This window comes from Cupressus sempervirens, chromosome 7, assembly GCF_028749045.1.
Source record: "Cupressus sempervirens isolate cs-2001-9-10 chromosome 7, ASM2874904v1, whole genome shotgun sequence".
Lineage (NCBI taxonomy): Eukaryota > Viridiplantae > Streptophyta > Pinopsida > Cupressales > Cupressaceae > Cupressus > Cupressus sempervirens.
In genome coordinates this window covers 740,606,486-740,629,002 of record NC_143124.1, presented here as the reverse complement: position 1 = coordinate 740,629,002, position 22,517 = coordinate 740,606,486, and the positions used below count along the sequence as shown (strand labels likewise).

General features: G+C 35.6%; 1 long non-coding RNA gene across 1 annotated transcript; it reads right to left on the bottom strand.

The window, feature by feature from the left end:
• Positions 1-1,838: 1,838 nt before the first annotated feature.
• On the bottom strand, positions 1,839-4,117 carry LOC149549389 (uncharacterized). The gene is made up of 5 exons (XR_016354282.1): positions 4,091-4,117; positions 2,581-2,661; positions 2,395-2,481; positions 2,204-2,281; positions 1,839-2,061 (listed from the first exon to the last, which is right to left on the bottom strand). It is a non-coding gene; the product is annotated as an uncharacterized LOC149549389 (long non-coding RNA).
• Positions 4,118-22,517: the final 18,400 nt, after the last annotated feature.

The following is a 22,517-nucleotide window of genomic DNA, read 5'->3' as shown; positions in this document are numbered from 1 at the left end:
TGCAGTGTGCCTCAGCTCATAGGTGCACCACAACATAACTTTGAAACCATTGATCTTGGCATTGAATAATCAATGTTATTAGCTCTGGATGGGTGGGTGAACCCTAGTGACACCCTTGTTCTAGCCGTGGAGAGCTTCCATTGTCGGTGACCACCCCGTACCAAAGAGTCTCCAAGGTGCTCAAAGTGCATATCAGGGTCAATCTTTCTAAGGTCATAACTCAAAGCTTGTGAGGGCTATTGATAACCCCTTACCAAGTCTGGTGAACTCATCTAATTAAAAATTTAAAGTTATAGCAAAAATTGTTGAAAATTGCAAAAGTTACAAAATTACAATTTTGCAACTTTTGCATCTTTTTCTTGCAAAGCGAAAATGTGTGCAAAGAGTCAGTTAGGGGTTTGAGCATGACCATACAAAGTTGCAAAAACCTATATAAGGTGTTAAATGATAGAATGCATTAATGAAGCCAATTTGCATAAAAGTTGCATTATATGCAAAATATGGCCTAGAAGACTATTAATGGGAATGTAAGGGATTATAAGGTTTGTAGTACTATATAGGGTGGAAAATGTCTTATTAGGGCCTTTAAATGTTGATTACATCAATAATGGGAAAGCAATGTAATGACAATTTAAACTACAATTAAAACTTGACAATAAGTTGTCATCAATCGATTCAAAGGGAGTAGAAGTCAGTGAAGAAAGTTGGTTAGTTTATAACTCTTAGAGATTATTTTTAAGTTATATTGTTCAAATACAAACAAGATGTATGGTGTATGATTAATAAGAAGTAATAAAACAAAGTTTCTTTCTACAATTTGTATCATTTTCCATTGTTACACTTTGTTGGTAACATGTTTTTAATGAGATTGTCAAAGGAATATTGTTTTGTCATAGAATTTTAAGTGCTTTTTGTGGGAGCCATATCTCAATTTTCCACCGTTGGATTGGCCTAATTTTTTAATATGTTATGAAGGGTCAAGTGATCTAATTACTCGATGGTTGGATTGAGTAAATGAAGTATGGTTCAAAAGTTATGAATGATTGTGTTTGGGTCTATACAAAGGACAGCAAGAAGGTATGTTTTAGATGATTTGGTTCCTAAGTTTTGTTAAGTGTGTTGAGCTTAGATTTGAAGCCAAGAGTTAGTTTCAAGGTTGAAGGTGGAGTTTAAAATCAGATTTGGGGTTATGTGAACCTTGTGTAGGACGTTAAAAAGTGTGTTGATGTTATTGTCTAAAATCTTATGGATCTTTGTTGAAGCCTTTGAGTTCATCCCAATTCCTTAATAGACTACCATCCTTTTGTGAATCCCCTTACTTAAATTACTATTTATTAAAGGTGTACCAAAGGGCTCTGCATCATTCAGTCAAGATAAGGAATAAATCCAATCTAAAACTAAAACCACAAGGAAAACAATGGTTTTTTGTATGTCACTTGTTTCTATGGTTTCTCTCTATAAATAAGGTTTCCCTATTTTGCTTACTCTAAATCACATGATAGAAATTGAACTCTCATATATTAACTATAGAATTTTTTATAGAAAAAAGATATAACTCATGATAGCATTTCAAATTAAACATTGCATCCAAATTTGATAATAAAGGTTGTTAATATGTTATTCACAAATTATTGTGTTTGAATCGAATATAACAAACATGATTAAAATTAATGATATTCCATAAACATGAACAATACACATGATCCACGATAAATTGAACAATACTAGATACTAAATTAATATGTATATCATTGTGCACATAAATGACAAAAATATATATCAAAATACATGTATCCATAGACAAATTACACAAATATATATCAAAGTTCATGTATCCATAGACAAATTACACAAATATATATTAAAATACATAGATCCATATACAAAATGTGGTTGATCATGCCATCGGAATGTGTATAATATCAATTTTTTTGTAAACAATGTGGCATATGCCATCTCAAAATGTCTCATGATGCATCCTATGAAAACTATACTATCCTAGGCTACTGGTGGATGATCAAAATGTAGCCTCTTCGCTGCACTAGGTGGATCGGATGCCTCCTACATAAAGAAAAAAAAGGAAAACCCAAAGTTAGACTACTAAATTTATATGATTCTTTGTATCTAACATTGAATTACTCAAATGCAGAATGATCTTTTTTTCTAATGAAGATTTATACTATTAAACTTTCATCATAAATACCTCTCTCGTCAACCTCCTGCACTAGTCAAGAGTCCTCTTGTATGCCCTCAGCAATGCTTGTACCTCGCTTATTGCGGCCTGTGTATGTTCAAATATGTTTATCAAATGAATATATAACTTAAACTATAACATTATAATTCATAGCATGCTAAATTTATAACATATAATCAAGAATTCAAACTACAACTTACTAGTATAGGCCCCTCCTCAGGATATAGTGGTTGCATCATCAAAGATACAAAACTCTCTTGTCCAACCTTGTGTGCACTAGGAGTTTCCTATGACATACAAAATACTAGTTGTTAAATATCACAGAAATTGGTTTTGAATTTATTTATGAAAATAAGGGGAAAAAAAAAAATGATACTTATACATACAATGGGGCTTTCAATGTGAATGGAAATGCCTGAGCATCTACGACGCAAAATTTGCATGGGCTCATCACCAGTAGCCACACCCTATAAAATTAAAAATGTAATTAAATTTCATTACCACAAACATTTTACAAGAATGTATTGACATTTAATCAAATAGAAGGCACCTAATTACCTTTCCTTTGTCAATGGGTCCTGGTTCATCCCCCACACTTTGTCCCCCAGGGACAAGTGGTACTTGTAAGATAAAAGAAAGATTAGAAATCATATATACTACAATATCAAATAGAAAAAATAATGAGAGCACAACATAATGTATCGTAGATGTCTCGAGGCCAAATCAATTAGCTAAGAGCATGGCATCATCAACCTATCTCAACTACTCCTCAGTCATCAACTAAACATGAATGAAGATCACATACATGTATAAATCAGTATGGCTTAAAAATTAAAATTACTCTATTATAAAGATTAACTTTAAATCACATATGTCATAACAAAAAAATGTATACATGTACTGTCACAGAAGGATTCCATGCCTCCACATGCCCCTCCTCTCTCGCACTAGGGTCTATAGCCTTTGCATGTGCATCTAATGTGTCCTTGTCAAATATAAACTGATACTCAGAATGATCACCTATGGGACCTACACAAATATTCTTGCACGTTATGCAAGTATGGGTCACACAAACATGTGATAAGTTCATCAATGATGAACTCGCACCAACATCACCAACACAGGGAGGCAGCACTAACCTAGCCTGGGATATCAATAGGCTACTCAATCTATGAATGGCTCTAATAGTCTGAGAGCTAACCTCTGCAATGATATCAAGATGCTACACTCAAGGAGGGGGGAGACATCAGTAGGGGGGACAAAAGTATAAGCTTTCTTCTACTAGGAAGAGGGTCTATCTTGAGGAGCTCCTCCTCCTACACCCATGTTGGGCTTCATGCTCAAATAGTTCACCTTGAGGCTCAACACAAATTTTGCATACAATTTTCTAAGGAAATAAAATGGCACCTCTAAATTGCTATGTGGAGGGATGTCAAAAATCATCCACCAACGATCCCAAAAGTTCACACGTATGGCATCATTTGTGCACCATTTAATAGATAGTTTGGGCTTTTTGCGATCGACTAGTAAACTGATATTTGTGTTCGCAAAAAGGGCAACCAAATCATCTTTACTTATATTGAGGGCTGCAACCTCATCATAGTCCAACCCATCATCAAATATCTCATGCATTTCGTCATGCCAATGAAGAGTGGCATTTTGTTCCTCAGTAAATGTTTTAATGTTATCCACTATGGTGTTTAACATGGATAACGTAGGAGCCAATGCAAGTACAATATTATATGTTTTTCACAAAGCCCTCAATTTGGTGAGATTTTCAAATATCAAATCCTCGATTCAAGGACAGTTTTGAGGGGGCAGGGGATCATTTGGTGGATGATATTGAGGGGGCACTAGAGTGTTTGGTGGGGGGTTACGAGGAATAGTATTTCTTGCCTCAGTATCATCATTTCGGTCAGCCATACCTCTTAATTCACAAAACATAATTTCTATTAAAAAACATAAATTTCAACAATTTTTATCAAAAAAAACCTAAATTTTAACAAATTTAATTAAAACTAACAAATTTATAATAAAATTTAACAAATTTATAATCAAATTGATTGAAAACATTAAAAAAACAAAAAATCACTAACCTATATCATGTATCCGTTTGCGGATCGGATATTTGAGCTCAAAACCAAAAATGCAATGTGAACAAACAACCCTTGAGTTTTCTTTTTTTTTTAAAGCACAGTACAGGTATCGAGTAGCCGATTTCATATCTGATATCCAATAATATATATCGGATATCCAAAATGAAATCGGATATCCAATATGAAATCGCATACTTGATAAGGCTTGGACCTACTTTTTAGCTTTGGTATTAGGATGTGTGGAAAAAAGTCAGAACGGATTTTGAAATGCTTTTAGACATTTTCAAACTCTATTTTTTTCACAATGCCACTTTTTGGTACACCATGATACTGCACATACCCATTACCTTCTGAAGAGAGTAAAGCCTTTACAAATATTTGCAACAATAGGAGCACATATTTCAATTACAAACTTTTGATTTTGTTTGCTATAACAATTCCTTCTCTTCTTTGTGTGCAAGGGAGTCGAGCCTTGCATCTTGTTGGTAAAAAAATTTGTTCTTCGTTGATTATGACTCTTGAATGCCCAAATTATGAACAATATCTGATTAAAAATAGTTGAAAAGCCACTTATGGATAGATTGGCTTTTTTTTGAATTAATAGGTTCAGCTCCCTATGGTGGATTCGTAATGAATTATGTTTTATTTCTAAAACTAATATGGAGGTGTGTTCTTGACCCAAGAACAGAAGAGGTAAAACCAAGCCAGAGCTAAATAGGATCTAACTCAGGCAGAACGAGGTTTTTGAAGAATTAATTAAGTTCATGAACCCACACATCTTATGAACTCACAAAGTTTAATGACTTGAAATAGCATAACAACTAATACTAAACTGAATTAACTAGGATCTGAACAACAGAGAAGAAGAAGTTAACTAAAAGGGGAAAATGTTTAAGAGATTCCTCTTTGAACATGCAATGACACTACTTATCACATCCGTTCACTGCCTTGAAACAGGGGAATGAAACTTTGTTCTTTCCTTGCTTCAATCCAGATAAAAGAGAAAACATATAACTAATAACTAACAAAAATGGAATAGAAAATAGTTGATACAAAATACCATTCAATTGACTCTGCAACGTTAAGTACTTCACACCAAAAATTCATCGACCTTTTATTAATCTTTCAATTTCATACATATAGGATTTTGAGATGACCATTACAATAGAAGTTCAATCGGTTCATCTTCTCAAAGAATGACAAATTGCAAGAAACCAATTTTTTGTATTACAATAATTACATAAGAAAGTAAAAAGGGGGTAGAATGTGAATCACTTCATCTTCTTCCCCTTTTTTTCCTTTGTTCTATAGGCCTTAGCAGGAACTATGATGTGGAATAGCTCTTCCTGCCTAGGTATGTGTATGTTGGTGTATCTCAAGGGCCACTTAGAATGCTCCCTGGCCAACTCCTTCACAGCATTCAATTGATTCGGTAATTCCTCTGTAGCCATGCGTATGCATCTGCTAAGTTTCTAGAGTTCTAAAACTCTATTTTGATTACTAGAAGATACATCAATTAGACTACCTAAAAATTTGGAGAAATTATCCTTCATGACATTTATCCCAATGAGTGCTTTCCATCTATATAGGAGTCTAAATTCATCTGTTGATCTTCAAGATTCTCGCCACATGAATGAATTAAAGGATAAATCCATTGAAACAATAAATGCAAGAGCTCTAACAGATATTTCAATGTCTTTTCACTATTTCTGTTGGCCCAACGATAACTTTCCTTTCTTTCATACTTACTTTTATGTTTCCCATTAAGTTTTAGAGAATTATGAACAAAGTACCTCGTAAGGAAATATCTGCCTAATTGAATTCTACTCAACATACCTTTCCCACAATGGTTAGATTGTTTACATTATCATCTCAAGATGTTTTGTGTGTAATTTGTGGGCCCAATCCACTTACAAAGTTGATTTTCTCTTGAATGCAAAAAATTGTCCTCATGGGTTGAAAACTTGCCGAGGAGAAGACGATTCTCATTTTTCCACCCAAATTTTCTTTTAAACTTTATCATTTGAGTTAATATTTCCTTTGGATTTGAAAAATCTTGAAAGGACTGTGAAAGTCAAAAAGGGGCCCACTTCCTTGTTTCTTTCCTTTACAATTGCCTTTGGCAGAAAATAGACTTCATGGGTCAAAAGCCTGCAAAGGAGAAGTCATTTTTGAGTTTTTCGCTTAAGATGATTTTGAGCATTGTGATGAATCTTGAATGTTTCCCAAGGTAGAATATTGTAGTAAAAATAGGGATTTTGGATAAAATAGCTCATTATCTTCTTACATAGGCCCGTAAACATCATTTATTGCTCTTCATGGAAAATCGCCTTCATGGGTTAAAAACCTGCCAAGAAGAAGGTGATGCTCAATTTTTCACAAGCTTCCTTTTTTCATTGAAAACATAATAAGCAGCAAACAAGCCCAACTTTGTGAATAACCTTTGCATGTTGCAAGAATCCCCATTGAATTAGGTACTAAGCTACCCATAAACTCACAACATCGAGGAAAACCACCTGGCCATGAAATGTGGGAGAAGGGAAAGATGGAAAATCTAATGGAGACTCTTTTCACTTAAGGGGAATTAAAACTAGACCTAGACATACCTAGGCTTAACTAAGATACAAAATTTTCCACTTTTGCAAAATGGTTACAAGGTGAAAAGTGGGGCAACAACTGGCTCTGACTGGGGACTTGGGTAGACTATACCCAAGCAAGGAACTCAAAATCTTTGGTTTCACAAAAATAAAAGGTGGCAACACAACAAAACTAAAATAGGGAAAAACAAGAAAACAAAGGCAAGAAAGGAAAACTAACTAGGAAAAAATAGAAAGGAACTAAACGTAACTATAATACAATACAGGGGTTACTTGTTCTCAGTTTGAAATTTGACAAAGCTTTAGATCTTGACCATTATAGGTTAGAGGCAGCACTTTTCCATCTTGATAAGCCAATTCGAAAGAATTATTCTCAAATGCCTGATGAATTATGAATGGACCTTTCCACAAGGTGTCAAACTTTTTATGCATACCCTTTGGAGCACTTCACTTATCCTAGAGTAACACACTATCTCCTACCATGAATTTCCATGGTCTTGCCTTCTTATCGAACAGATTCTTTACTCGCATCTAGTGTTGTGTGATGTGATCCACAATTTCTTCTCTTTCCTCTTCAAGCTTTCTCAAGTATAAAATCCTCTTTTCTAAACCATCTTTATAGATATCATCTTCAATCACTGTTCTAAATTTATTCGTAGCCAATTCCCAAGGTAATGGGAGATTAGCCTCAGTTCCATAGACTAATTCAAAAGGAGATATGCCAATTGCCCTCTTAGGTGTTACTCTATCTGCCCACAGTGCCTCATGAATTTTCTTGTGCCAAGTCTTCTGATTATTTGACACCAATTTCTTGACAATATTTATCAAATTCTCATTACTGGACTCGGCTTGACCATTTCCTTGTGGGAAATAATCAAACAAATGACTAACTATAATTCCATACTCAAAGCAAAAATTGGTAATCTCAATTGAAGAGAAATAGGCTACGTTCTCCATTACTAGTTTGATGGGAATACCAAATCTAACTAGTATGTTTTCCTTAATGAATTCACATACTACTTCAGAAGTAGTTCTCTTAGTTGCTTTGGCTTCCACCCAGTTAGTGAAGTAATCAGTCACAGTTATCACATACTAGTGATTGGCACTAGATGTTGGATTAATCAGACCAATGAAATCAAGACCCCATTGTTGAAAAGGTCCCTCGATGATGACAAGTCTTAATGGAAGAGCGACTAATTGAGGATGCCCGATGAACATCTTACATTTTTTGCATTTTGCAACCCAGGAATAGGCATCCTTGAACATTTTGGGCTAGTAATAGCATTGTCTTAATAATTTGAAAGCCGTGACTGAGGATGAAAAATGCCCTCCATAGGCTTCATCATGAAATGTTTTCAACTTTTCTTGCTGTTATTTGTGCACACATCTGAGGAAAGTGCCATCTATGGCTTTTTTAAACAATTTACCATCCCAAATTACATACTTAGCTACATTCAATTTAAGATCCCTCCTTTGTCTCTCAGTTAGGTCATCTGGACAATGTCCATATGTTAGCAGATAAGTTATATTCTCAAACCATGGATCATGAAGACCTACAACCAAAACTAGTTTCTTTTCTCCCTATTCTTCTAATTCTTCTGATTCTTCAGCGATCTTGTTTTCGACAATTACCTTGCACAACGCATTACCCCTTACTAGCTTGGTAAGTTTAATTTCTATATCATACTCTTGTGTCTTTTCTATCCATGTTCCTCTGACATTACACCCTACATCTTATTGTGCTAACACACTCTTTACTACTACATCTAGGACATAAATGATAGAATGTGAATGCAAGATGTAAAATCAAAAAAAATTAAGTGCTTTGAGTACTGCAAAAGCATGTTTCTCAATTTGCGAGTACTTTAATTCATGATTTTTCAGGAGTATGCTCATGAAAGTTATTTGGGCTTATATTCCTTCATTATTATCTTGCATAAGTGTTGCCGATAAAGTGTGTTCAGAAGCATAATAGTAGATGATGAAATCTTGCTTACAATTCGGGTGACATAATACTAGAGCATTAGCAATAGCAATTTTTATATATTCTGAAAGGCCTGTTTTCCTGCCTCATTCCATTTGAAATTTAAATTTTCTTTCATCATGTCCACAATACACTTAGTGGTTTCTGCAAAATCTGGTACAAACCTTTTAAGGAAATTCACCTGCATGAAAAACAATTTAACTCCTATTTTATTTGATGGCAAGCTCAATCTTCAAATGGTTTCAACTTGTTCAGGATCAATTCTGATACCTTCTTGAGAAACTATGTGACCAAGGAGCTGTTCCTCAGTCACATAGAAAATAGATTTTTTTGGATTGAGCAAGATTCCATGTTCTCGACATCTTTGTAAGACTTTCTTCAAATCTTCTATGTGATCTTTCCTCTTTTTTGGAAACACGGTGAGGTCATCCAAATATATAAATATAATCCAATCCTTTAGATCAGCAAATATTTTACTCATACACCTTTGAAATGTGGCATCAGTGTTGATGATCCCAAAGGGCATTCTGTGATATGCAAATGTACCCCAAGGAGTGGTGAAAGTTGTCTTAAGTTGGTCCTTCTCTTCCACTTCAACTTGATTGTAACCTAAAAACCCATCAAGCATGGACATCATTTTGGATCTAGCCACTATTTGTAGTAAGTGATCCATATTGGGGAGAGCAAAATTATCCTTCAAAGATGCCTGGTTCAAATTACAGAAATCAACATAGATCCTTATTTCTTTGTTCTTCTTTCTAACTAGTACTATATTAGCTACCCAAGTGGAGTGATGGATGGGATAGATGATTCTTTCTTTCAACATTTTATCTACTTCCCAAAATATAGCATTTTCTACCTTAGGATTATAATTCCTTTGTTTCTGCTAGAAAGGGATTGCATCAAGTTTGAGTGGAATCTGATGTTTTATCTCCTTGCCTCTATAGCTTTTCAAATCTTCATAACTCCAAGTGAATACATCCTGGTATTCTATAAAAAGCAGCTTAGCGGCTTTTTTCTCTTCTGGTGTTCAACAACACTTACCAATATTGATCATTTTAGGATTATAGACATCACCAATATTTACTCCTTCATACTCACTAGTGGTAGGTCCCTTTTTGGCCCTCTTTCACTTTGTGTAGACATCATGTCTATTAAACAATTTTTCCAAAGACACAAAGTATGGGGGAATGATATTACCCCATAGTTGGATTTCACTCGTCTGATTTTCTTTTAGCTCATGATTAGAGTCTTAATTATTACCTTCATTAGACTGATGTTTTGAAGTAGCCTTGTTGTTTTCTAAGAAAAATTGCAAGCTTTTTTCATCTTCAAAAACTTGCCAAGATACTATATTATCTAGAACAGAGGCTTGATATACAATCTTGATCTGGTACTTCTTTTCTTTGAACTCTGGATGAGATAACAATAGAGAAGCAGAAACCGCTAAGGAATTAACTTTGGTGTTCATCTCCCTTAGCATTGCTTCAATAGAAAAAGCATATAGGCCCCTTCTATTTTGTCCCAAACTCTATTTCTATAATTCTTTAGCTTGTGATTCTTCACAGAGTATTGCCCTTTAATTTGTCTTACAATGAGCTCTGCATCACCTTGAGCTCTCAAGATCTTTATTCCCTTTTCTTTCATTATCATTATCCCTAGTAGTAAGGCCTCATACTCTGTAGTGGTATTCATATTCCCAAACTCCAATTTGAAGGCCATGGGTTCAGGTTCTCCCTCAGGCGGTATTAACACTACACTTGCTCTAGATCCTGAAGAGGAATAGCTTCCATCAAATTCTTGTGTCCATATGCCTATTAAATATTTTTCCTCATTGGGAATTCCTTCACTTAGATTTGCATTTCTTTGTTCATCCAGATCCTCTTCAACAATAGCATGCAATTGCCAAACTCCAGCTCTTGATAGAGGATCTAAGCTTTAGGATCATCTGATTTTAAGACATTAAATTTTTCCTTTTCTCCAGGTTCTAATTTGACTTTCTTATTCCCTATATGTATGACTGACTACTTGGGACCAATCTAGTTTTATTTATCCTCCTAAGTCTCGACAAAAACTCCTGCTTAAGAGAAGTCCATAACTTGTTGGAATATTTGCTACTAGAATGGTCAATAAGAGTTTCTTTTCTGGATGTGAAGCTAAGGCTACTTGAGCATCTTTAATTTGCCCGAGAAAAGGAACCTATTTAGCATCCATAGAATAATATCTTCCATACACCTTAGTGAGGTTGAGACCCAAGGCCTTAGCTATAGAATAAGGCATAACATTGTCTAACGCACCTAAATCTATCATGCAATTTCTTAGTTTGCATCCATTAATATACAGTGAAATATAAAATGGGTCGGGTTTTTTCCCAAGAGAGGTTGCTAAAATAGTAGAATCCTCTTGATTAAAAAGGTTATATGTGAAGGTTTCATCTCCTTCTTCAACAGTCACATTGTGATTTAAATCTGAAGTATTCCCTTTACATTGATCTACTAGTCTTTTCAACTCAGAGGGGTGAGACTTCAAATAATCTATAGGGGAAATTTGGATTTTTGATTCTTCACAGAATTGAATGAAATCAAAAGGCATTTTGTCCTTACCCATTTCAGAAGTTGATGCTCCTTGCTCAACATGAATATTATTCACTGAGGGACTAGGATCATTCCCATGAGGGTGACTGGAGAATTGATTCTCTAGCCTTTGACCTTGAGTAAGCACTATATATGAAGTTCCATCAATGGTCGCATAACATTCGCCTTTTGGTTCAGAATTTGACTCATATTCCAAAAATAAATTTCCAAAGTCGCCATTTGAGTATGAATTTGACTCTAAACAAGGAGTTGCAGTGTTCAACTCATTGGTGGATAATAACTGCATCATACGAGCAGTTTCCAGATAGCTCTCACCATAATGATCCATTGTCAAATGAAAGACACGCATATTTCCTTTCTTTGGTGCCACTTCAATTGGCAACCTAGATTGTGACCCGGTGAGATACAGAAATCTTCCATCATTGTTTCTTCCTGGAAAATTTTGATAATTTTGCTAGTAGGAATTATTGAATTCGGGTAATTTCCTTTTTACTACTACCAACTCATTTGACAGTTTTTGAATCATTTCATTAGATGATGTGGTGTTACTGAAACTTCCTTTAGTTTGAAGTTCTTGCTTCCATTTTCCCACAAAAATCAAGTCATCTTCAAATTCAATTGCCTTCTTTTGTGTGTTTGCTAAATCCATGGGATGTGCCCTTCTCAAGTCATAATTGATATCTAGGGGCATCACATTTATGAAGAAGGTTTTTAGATTACCGGCTGTGGGCCTATTAGCAGTTGGAATTCGACTAGTAATCTTATTGAAATTAGCAAAAAAATCCCTCATACTCATGGTAAGTTTCTTTTTAATAGATGTCAATCGTGTTAACAAAACATGTTCATCTTCCGCCGTCTTAAATCTTGTCTCAAGGGTTGTTCTCATTGTATCCCAATTAGTGGTTGAGCCATCATCCAGATGATAGAACCAGTTTGCTACACTTTTTGTCAAGGTTTCCACAAATAATTTGATGACAACATCATCATGTGCAACTCCTAAGATGTGAGTAGTTGCAAAGAAGGCTTTAATGTGTTCATCTATGGTAACCTTCCTATCACCTAAAAATTTAGGGAAATTCTTCCTCGAACCAGCCGGGAGTGGATGATAACCTATTAATCCTAATGGTTCCAACATTGTAGCCCATGGAGCAGCCATAATTGTTTTGGCAAGGTATGGCAAAAAATTGACAACGGGGAGAGCAGTGATTCAATGCAAGGCCAATACCTAGTAGGTAGTATGCGAAGTTCTTTGATTCCTAATAGGGGAAGGTGGTCTACGTCGACTTTTCTTTTCACCTTTCCATTTCATAATGCCTAGGATGGAAAAAACAAGCTCTATAAGTTTATCAAAAATAGGGTCTTGCCCACCCTGTTCCTTGCTACTTCTAAGGAACCTTGTTTGTTCTAGGGTGCTAGGTTAGTTTTGTCTTTGAGCTTCTTGTCTCAATTGTCTTTCTGATCTTTGGATGTCCCTCCTTTGAACAACTCTTTCTAAAGCTTTGACTCTTCTTTCTTCCTCTTCCAATACTTGGCTAGCATTCCTGTAATGTTCAACATTCCTCCTATGTCTCCAAACAAATGTATTAAGGGATGAAATTATGTCTTCTTGGTCATCTTGAAAACCAAGGTTAGGTTGGAGCACTGGAAAAATGTTCTCATGAGGTAGTAGCATTTTTTCTCGTGATATAGGCTTATTAGTCAAGCGATTATTCGTATCCCCAGTGGAGTCGCCAAAAATTTGTTGGTAAATAGATTTTTTCTTCTTTGATTATGACTCTTGAATGCTCAAATTATGAACAATATTTGATTACAAATAGTTGAAAAGCCACTTATAGATAGACTGGCTTTTCTCTGAATTAATAGGTACAACTCTGTATGGTGGATTTGCAATGAATTATGTTTTATTTCTAAAACTAATATGGGGGTGTGTTCTTGACCTGAGAACAAAAGAAGTAAAACTGAGCCAAACCTAAATAGGATCTAACTCAGGCAGAAGAAGGCTTCTAAAGAATTAATTAAGTTCATGAACCCACACATCTTATGAACTCACAAAGCTTAATGACTTGAAATAGCATAACAACTAATACAGAACTAAATTAACTAGGATCTGAACTATAGAGAAGAAGAAGTTAACTGAAAGGGAAAAATGTTTAAGAGATTCCTCTTTGATAATTTTATTTTAGATATTATGTAAAAACTTTTGAGTTTCAAGATCCTTGTAAAACTTGTTTTTCTTAATCAAAACCTAACAAAAATGGAATAGAAAATAGTTGATACAAAATACCATTCAATTGACTTTGCAACATCAAGTACTTGACACCAAAAATTCGCTGACCTTTTATTAATCTTTCAATTTCATACATATAGGACTTTGAGATGACCATTACAATAGAAGTTCAATCGGTTCATCTTCTCAAAGAATGACAAATGGCAAGAAACCAGTTTGTCATATTACAATAATTACATAAGAAAGTAAAAAGGGGGTGGAATGTGAATCACTTCATCTTCTTCCCCTTTTCTACTTTTGTTCTATAGGCCTTAACAATAACTATGATTGGGATTAGCTCTTCATGCCTAGGCATGTGTATGTTGGTGTATCTCAAGAGCCACTTAGAATGCTCCCTGGCCAACTCCATCATAGCATTCAATTGATTCGACAATTCCTTTGTAGCCACATGTATGCATCCACTGAGTTTCTAGAGTTCCACAACTCTCTTTTGATTACTGGAAGATACATCAATCAGACTATCTAAGAATTTGGAAAAATTCTCCTTCATGACGTTTATCCCAATGAGTGTTTTCCATCTATATAGGAGTCTTAATTCATCTATTGATCTTCAGGATTCGTGCCACATGAATGAATTAAAGGATAAATCTGTTGAAATAGTAAATGCGGGAGCTCTAATGATATTTTGGTGTCTTTTCACTATTTCTGTTGGCCCAACGGTAACTTTCCTTTCTTTCATACTCACTTTTCCATTTCCCATTAGGGTAAGTGCACCGAGTTGTGGTGCCAAAAAGATGACACCCTTTTTTTCCTTTCTATTTTCAATAAGTGTGCACGCGCCATAGTGCGTGTGCGCTATAGTGCACACGCACTATGGCTTGGATGTGCCAAGCCATAGTGTGTACGTGCTATAGTGCGCACGCACTATAGCGCGTGTGCACTATTTTTTAAAAAAATAATCTTTCAAAGCGCGTACGCGCTATTTAAAAGTATATTTAAATAGTGCGTACGCACTATAGTGTGTACACACCATAGCGTGTGCGCGTTTTTTGAAAAAAAAATTTACAAAGCGCGTACGCGCTATTTGAAAGTAAATTTAACAAGCTTTAAATAGTGTGTGCGGGCTATAGCGTGCACGCACTATAGCGCGCACGCACTATAGCGCGCACGCGCTATTTAAAGATTTAAATACTACCAAGCCTAATATTTGGTATTGCTTTGGGAATCCAAACCAAAGCTTTGGAGTCCATAAACTGGTCTGAGACGTGTTTTGCTGCAAACATACAAAAAATGATTGATTTTTCTTGTGTGCTCTCCGTCTAGTTTCTTCATGGTTGAGCATCAATAAAATCAGGTTACATGACATTGTAGGTCTCTTTGTTAGCTACACAACCATATAATTTATTTTTAATTTGAACTATTTTAAGCCTTTCATCTATAATTTCTTTTAAATGTATGTCCATTTTTTGTCAAAAACCAACATGTACTAATTGGGCTATAGATTTTAGCTCGTTCATCGAATTTTGAAAAAACTTAGTTTTTTAGAAACTAGACTCCATTCTACACACTTTGAAAAAAAAAAGTTTTGATTTTAGATTAGTTTTCAATCATTTATAGGGGGAGCACATAGATATTTGACATTTTTCGAATGTGTCCAATTAAAAAATTCATTAAAAAAAAAATACATATTATAAAATTACCCAAAAAATCTAGGATAAACTATATAGTGTTAGGTAACTTTTGACAGGAGCGATTAAAGAATTTCAAAAAAAAAGTTAAAATTTTAGGGGGACCACACTTTGTACTATGCTATGTTTTTCTGGAAAAACCAGCACCACTTTTTGTGGCCCCCTTTTTTGAGGACCTAAAACTAAACCATTTTGAAAAAAAATTAGTAGTTTAGAAACTAGATTCAGAGGACTACGACTTTTGTTTTTGTCATATCTTAAAATTTTGAGCGTAACTATCTTCAAATTCTTGTTGAAGTCTAGAAATTTCTGATTTCAAGAAAAAGGTGTCCACTTATACCCCCCTTTTGGCACCACAACTTGGTGCACTTACCCATTAAGTTTCGAAGAATTATGAACAGAGTACCCTGTAAGGAAATATCCACCTAATTGAATTCTGCTCAGGATACCTTTCCCATAATGGTTAGATTGTTTCCATTATCATCTCAAGATGTTTTGTGTGTAATTTGTGGGCCCAATTTGCTTACAAAGTTGATTTTCTCTTGAATGCAAAAAATCATCCTCATGTGTTGAAAATCTATCGAAGAGAAGATAATTTTAATTTTTCCACCCAGGTTTTCCTTTAAAATTTATCCTTTGAGTTAATATTGCCTTTGGGTTTGGAAAATCTTGAAAGGACTATGAAAGTCGAAAAGGGCCCACTTCCTTGTTTCTTTCCTTTACAATTGCCTTTGGCAGAAAATGAACTTCATGGGTCAAAAGCCCGCTGAGGAGAAGTCACTTTTGAGTTTTCTACTTAAGATGATTTTGAGTGTTGTGATGAATCTTGAATGTTTCCCAAGGTAGAATATTGTAATGAAGATAGGGATTTTCCATAAAATAGCTCATTATCTTCTTACATGGGCTCGTAAACATCATTTATTGCTCTTCACGGAAAATTGCCTTCATGGGTTGAAAACTCGCCGAGGAGAAGGCGATGCTCAATTTTTCGCAAGCTTCCTTCTTTCAGTGAAAACATGATAAGCCGTGAACAAGCCCAGCTTTGTGAATAATCTTTGCATGTTGCAAGAATCCTCATCAAATTAGGTATCACAACATCAAAGAAAACCACCCAGCCATGAAATGTGGGAGAAGGGAAAGATGAAAAATCCAATGGAGACTCTTTTCACCTAAGGGAAATTAAAACTAGACCTAGACATACCTAGGCTTAACTAAGATACAAAATTTTCCACTTTTGCAAAATGGTTATAGGGTGAAAAGTGGGGCAACACATCTTCAAATGTAGAAACACCAAATTTAGCATATAATGTACTCTAACTCACAAAGTAGTAAACAAAAAATGTGTTATGGTCAATGCACGTATCCCACCAAAAAAAAAGGGGAGTAAGCTTAGTCACTTACTTATGTTGCTTTTTCATAACACACTTATAAATTACCATCAGTTTTAGATGCTTGAAATTTGGATGTAGCTCTTTGTTTGTCTACATAGGTCTACACCACAACCTCTCACAGTGTGTATGTTGTTAAATAGTTCACTTTAACTACAAATTCTAGCTATGTCTACCTAATTGGATCTTAAATTAATTATTTTTATATCTTTCTATTGATTTTATTTTAAAAAATCAAAGCTCCTATTTTGGCACATGTAGACATGATTCCATTGAAAGTTCCAAGCTTCTAATTAATAGTCTTATGTTTCTATTTAGGATTGTGCACCTTTAGTGATACATGTCATTCTTGTCATTGTTCATCTTAACTTCTTAAGCATTCATACCTTACAATCGACCAAATGAAATTGAACTGTTGCACCAATTTTTCTATAAAGGGTGTTTTTTCATAGTATAGATCATCTACTTCTATGTTGTTTCTCACCAAATTTATTTTGGACTTTAATGGTTAATTGAGAAAATGGTATTCCTATATTAATTTTTTAAACCTTCTCTATGGACCATGTACATGGAGGTAAGGAGATAATCAATATCATATTCTTCCACTCCTGGATATTAAAACCAACTACTTCCTCTAATCTCTCTCAGACTCTACGTAATTTCTACAAAATGCGAATGATTTATGTCATTTCCTACCTGCAACAAACAATTCTTTAAATCAAAGAGCACAATTAGATATTTGAAAAATACCAGAGATTGATAAACCTTTTGGAAAAATAAATATTTTTAGAGTACTACTCACAATAATAGAGTCATGTGTTTCTATTACAAGGGACATTAGTTTTGGTTACAAGTGAATGAATCATAATTCAATTGAAAAGCCCACCTGTAAGTCCTAAGTAAATTTGATAGTATGGACGATCCTTCGTATGTATGCTCTAAATGTTTTACCAGAAGGGGGTGAATTAACGATCAACAAATTTTACAAAAAAAAACCAAATCTTAGTGAGGGAGGTTCATCCCACACAAATTGTTCCTACTTTTTATCATGAACAAATCAAATGAAAAGTGGGGAAAACTTTTTTGGGGAGCTTCAAGCGAAGTGGTGGGTTCCATCAAAACCACCACATGGCTTCAATCGAAGCCATGTGGATAGGGACCGTGGGCTTCCTTCAAAGCCTTTATGGCTTCGATCGAAGCCCTAAAGGCTCCATTCAAAGCCCAAGGAAACCCTAATCATAGTGGCTTTTAAGTCGACTTACCACTTTTCAATGTCATTTTTACAGTGACTATTTTTGACCAGCCGTTGGAGCAAAGTTTGTGATGTCTGCAATTAGACCATCATTCAAAATTAGCATATTCAACCTCCTTCAAGCATTCAATATACCAAGTATGTTCATCTTTGTATTTTTAATGAATATTTAGTTATTTTTAATGACTGTTTAGTTATTTTGATGAATTATTTGTAGGTTTTTTTAAAAATTAGTTAGTTTATGAATTTATTTAACTTTTTTATGGGTATTTTGTTTTTGTTCTTTTTCTTTTGATTGGTAAACAGTCGAAGCCCAGATTAATTATTGTTATTTATTGTAATTAATTATTTTTATGTGTTAAGCGAGTTCAAACACAAGACCTCAAACATGAGAGTCTCACAAGTTACCGTTGTGTTGTAGGCTCTTGCCTCTTTCATGGGTATTTTGTTATTTTTAGTATACAGTAATTAATTTTATGTTTAAATGTTGTATTTTAGTTTAAATGTTAGAAATTACTGTTAAAATTGTAGTTAATGGAAGAAATATTATATGTTTAGTTTATTTAAAATTCTAGGTAGATAAACAATAAAAACAAAAAATATGATTAGACTTAGAAAACCAAAAATAGAATTTGCCATTTGTAGAAAACCAAAAATAGGATCCAATGTAGAAAACTAAAAATATGATCTAAGATGTAGAAAACCAACAATAGGATTAGATGTAGAAAACAAAAAATGATTTAAAACATAGAGATTAATAAAAATTAATAAAAAATAACCTTCAATATCAAGAAAAACTCTCTCTCTCTCACATCCCTTTCTCTCTCTTCACTTTCTCTCTCCTCACTTTCTCTCTCTTCTCACTTTCTCTCTCAAACTTTATATCTCTTCTCACTTTCTCTCTCCTCAGACTTTCTCTATCCTCTCACGTTCTCTCTCCTAAGACTTTATCCCTTCTCACTTTTTTCTCTCTTCTCACTTCTCTCTCCTTACTTTCTCTCATCACTTCCTCTCTCCTCACACTCTCTCTTCTCACACTCTCTCTCCTCACACTTTCTCTCTCCTCACACTCTCTCCCTCTTCTTACTTTCTCTCTCATCACTACTCTCTCCTTTATCTCTCTTCACTTTCTCTCATCAATTTCTCTCTCCTCACACTTTCTCTCTCTCCTCACACTTTCTCTCTCCTCACACTCTCTCCCTCTTCTTACTTTTTGAGCTCGTCACTTTCTCTCTCCTCTCACTTCTCTCTCCTTACTTTCTCTCTCTTCACTTTCTCTCTCTGCTCACTTTCTCTCTCTTCACACTTTCTCTCTCATCACATTTTCTCTCTCCTCACACTCTCTCCTTACTTTATCTCTCATCACTTTCTCTCTCCTCTCACTTCTCTCTCCTTACTTTCTCTCTCTTCTCACTTCTCTCTCATCAATTTCTCTCTGTTCACATTCTCTCTCTCCTCAGACACTCTCTCATCACACTTTCTCTCTCCTCATACTCTCTCCCTCTTCTTACTTTCTCTCTCATCACTTTCTCTCCTCTCACTTCTCTCTCCTTACTTTCTCTCATCAATTTCTATCTCCTTACACTCTCTCTCCTCACACTTTCTCTCTCATCACACTTTCTCTCTTCTCACACTCTCTCTCCCTCTTCTTACTTTCTCTCTCACCACTTTCTCTCTCCTCACACTTTCTCTCTCCTTGAACTCTCTCTCTCATACACTTTCTCTCTCCTCACACTTTATCTCTCCTTTCAAATCTCTCTCCTCTCACTTCTCTCTCCTTAAACTTTCTCTCATAAATTTCTCTCTCCTCACTCTTTCTCTTTCATCACTTAAATCTCTCTCTCTCATCACTTCTCTCTCCTGACTTTCTCTCATCACTTTCTTTCTCCTCACACTTTCTCTCTCATCAATTTCTCTCTCCTTACACACTCTCTCTATCTCTCCTCACTCTTTCTCTCTCATCATTTCTCTCTCCTTTCTTTCTCTCTCATCACTTTCTCTTTCCTCACACTCTCTCTCCTCACTCTTTCTCTCTCATCATTTCTCTCTCCTCACTTTCTCTCTCTCACACACTTTCTCTCTCCTCACACTTTATCTCTCCTTTCAAATCTCTCTCTCTCCTCACACTTCTCTCTCCTCACACTTTATCTCTCCTTTCAAATCTCTCTCTATCCTCACACTTCTCTCTCATCGCTTCTCTCCTTAAACTTTCTCTCTCATCAATTTCTCTCTCCTCACTCTTTCCCTCTCATCATTTCTCTCTCCTCACTTTCTCTCTTTCCTCACACTTTCTTTCCCCTCACACTTGAGCTCTCTTCTCACACTCTCTCACACACTTTCTCTCTCCTCACACTTTATCTCTCCTTTCAAATCTCTCTCTCATCACTTCTCTCTCCTTGATTTCTCTCTCATTACTTTCTCTCTCCTCACACTTTCTCTCTCCTCACCCTTTCTCTCTCATCACACTTTCTCTCTTCTCACACTCTCTCCCTCTTCTTACTTTCTCTCTCCTCACTTTCTCAAGCTCTCCTCACACTTCATCACTCCTTTCAAATCTCTCTCTCCTTAAACTTTCTCTCTCATCAATTTCTCTCTCTTCACTTTTTCTCTCTCATCACTTAAATCTCTCTCATAACTTCTCTCTCATCACTTGAACACTCTCCTCACACTTTCTCTCTCCTCACACTCTCTCTATCTCTCCTCACTCTTTCTCTCTCATCACTTTCTCTTTCCTCGGTGCTCTTTCCTCACTCTGTCTCTCTCATCACTTTCTCTCTCCTCACTTTTTCTCTCTCCTCACACTTGAGCTCTCACACACACTTTCTTTCTCCTCACACTTCTCTCTTTAAACTTTCTCTCTCATAAATTTCTCTCTCCTCACTCTTTCTCTCTCATCACTTTCTCTCTCTCTCATCACTTTGCTCTCCTTACTATCTCTCAAGCATCACTTTCTCTTTCCTCACACTCTCTCTCCTCACTCTTTCTCTCTCATCACTTTCTCTCTCCCTCTCTCCTCAATTTCTCTCTCTCTCCTCACACTTTCTCTATCATCACTCTTTCTCTCTCATCACTTTCTCTCTCTCATCATTTCTCTCTCCTCACACTTTCTCTCTCCTCACACTCTCCCTCTTCCTACTTTCTTTCTCCTCTCACTTCTCTCTCCTTACTATCTCTCTCTCACACTCTCTCATCACTTTCATAATATGAAGTTAAGTTCCCCTTATGTTCTTGTAATATTAAGTTAACATTTAGTTTGCATGTCGTACCCATAGATGGCATCCCACAATCAACTTCAGAATCAAGGACAAGATCAAGTACATGGACAAGATCAAGCATAGGAATAGGCACAGGGATAGGGACAGGGACAGGCACGGGTGTAGGTATAGAGACAAGTTCACATTCCTGATATGTCGACTATATTCCAGTTCTCGACTACAAAGACTACTAGATTGAGATCAGTTATTGAGCAATCTCAGGATCATCTATATAGAGGTATATGTTAGTAGATTTTGACTAGTCTTGAGGAGCTTACTAATAGACTTGGATCACAGATTGCATTTACACCACAGTCCGTAGAGAGGATTTTTTATGAGCTTAGACCAAAGATCCTGGTTGGTATATCCTTAGACCAAGTTCAAAGCCTAGTTTCTAAGGAGATTATCAAATGAGAGGTCTTCCTATTTTATGAGTAGAAGAGCACGGTCAAGGCATATCAGGTTACTAGATGTGTTGTGCCACAAATTGCTTGTATGATATACCCTCGATTCCTAGCTCAACACATGGTCGTTATCCTAATAATGACCAAATTTCATTATATTTTTCCCAATAGTTGTATGCGGAGTTTTGTTTGGGGCACTACATCAACTATTTAGATATTCTAGGATATTATGGTCAATGGTATAGTCGAGTTTGTGATTGTGATGCATACCGTGGGGTGACTTGTGTTGTTCGTCAGCATCATGCATTGGTGGGATCTAGGACCCCAACAGTGACTCTAGTGATGGCTCCTACTATAGATAGAGTTTTCATGGCTTCTCAGAAAGAAGTAGTTGATCAAAAAGGACACATTGCATATGCTGCTAAGAGCATTACATTTGACACTCTAGGCAGATATCTTTTGAGTAGACCTAGTCAGCGTAGATCATTTTCTAAGGCATCATCGAGTATTCCACTACCCACTAATGAGATCCATAGAGATGCATATATTCCTACCCCAACAAATATGTGTGGCCTCACTGGAGAGCATAGACATATGGAGATGGCCTTGTATCTTCTAGATGATCTTTTACATGCATATTCATACATCCCAGATACACAAGGGATGCCTTTACATAGTGTCGCAGAGACAATTTCACAGAGGATGTCATTAGGTCATGCACACCAGAGTACACAACACTTTACACAAGACTTTGGTGTTGAGCACTCTACACAACACTCTGGTGCTCAACAGTCTAGCACTCAACACTCTACTCAACAGTTTGTTGTAGCTTCACCTAA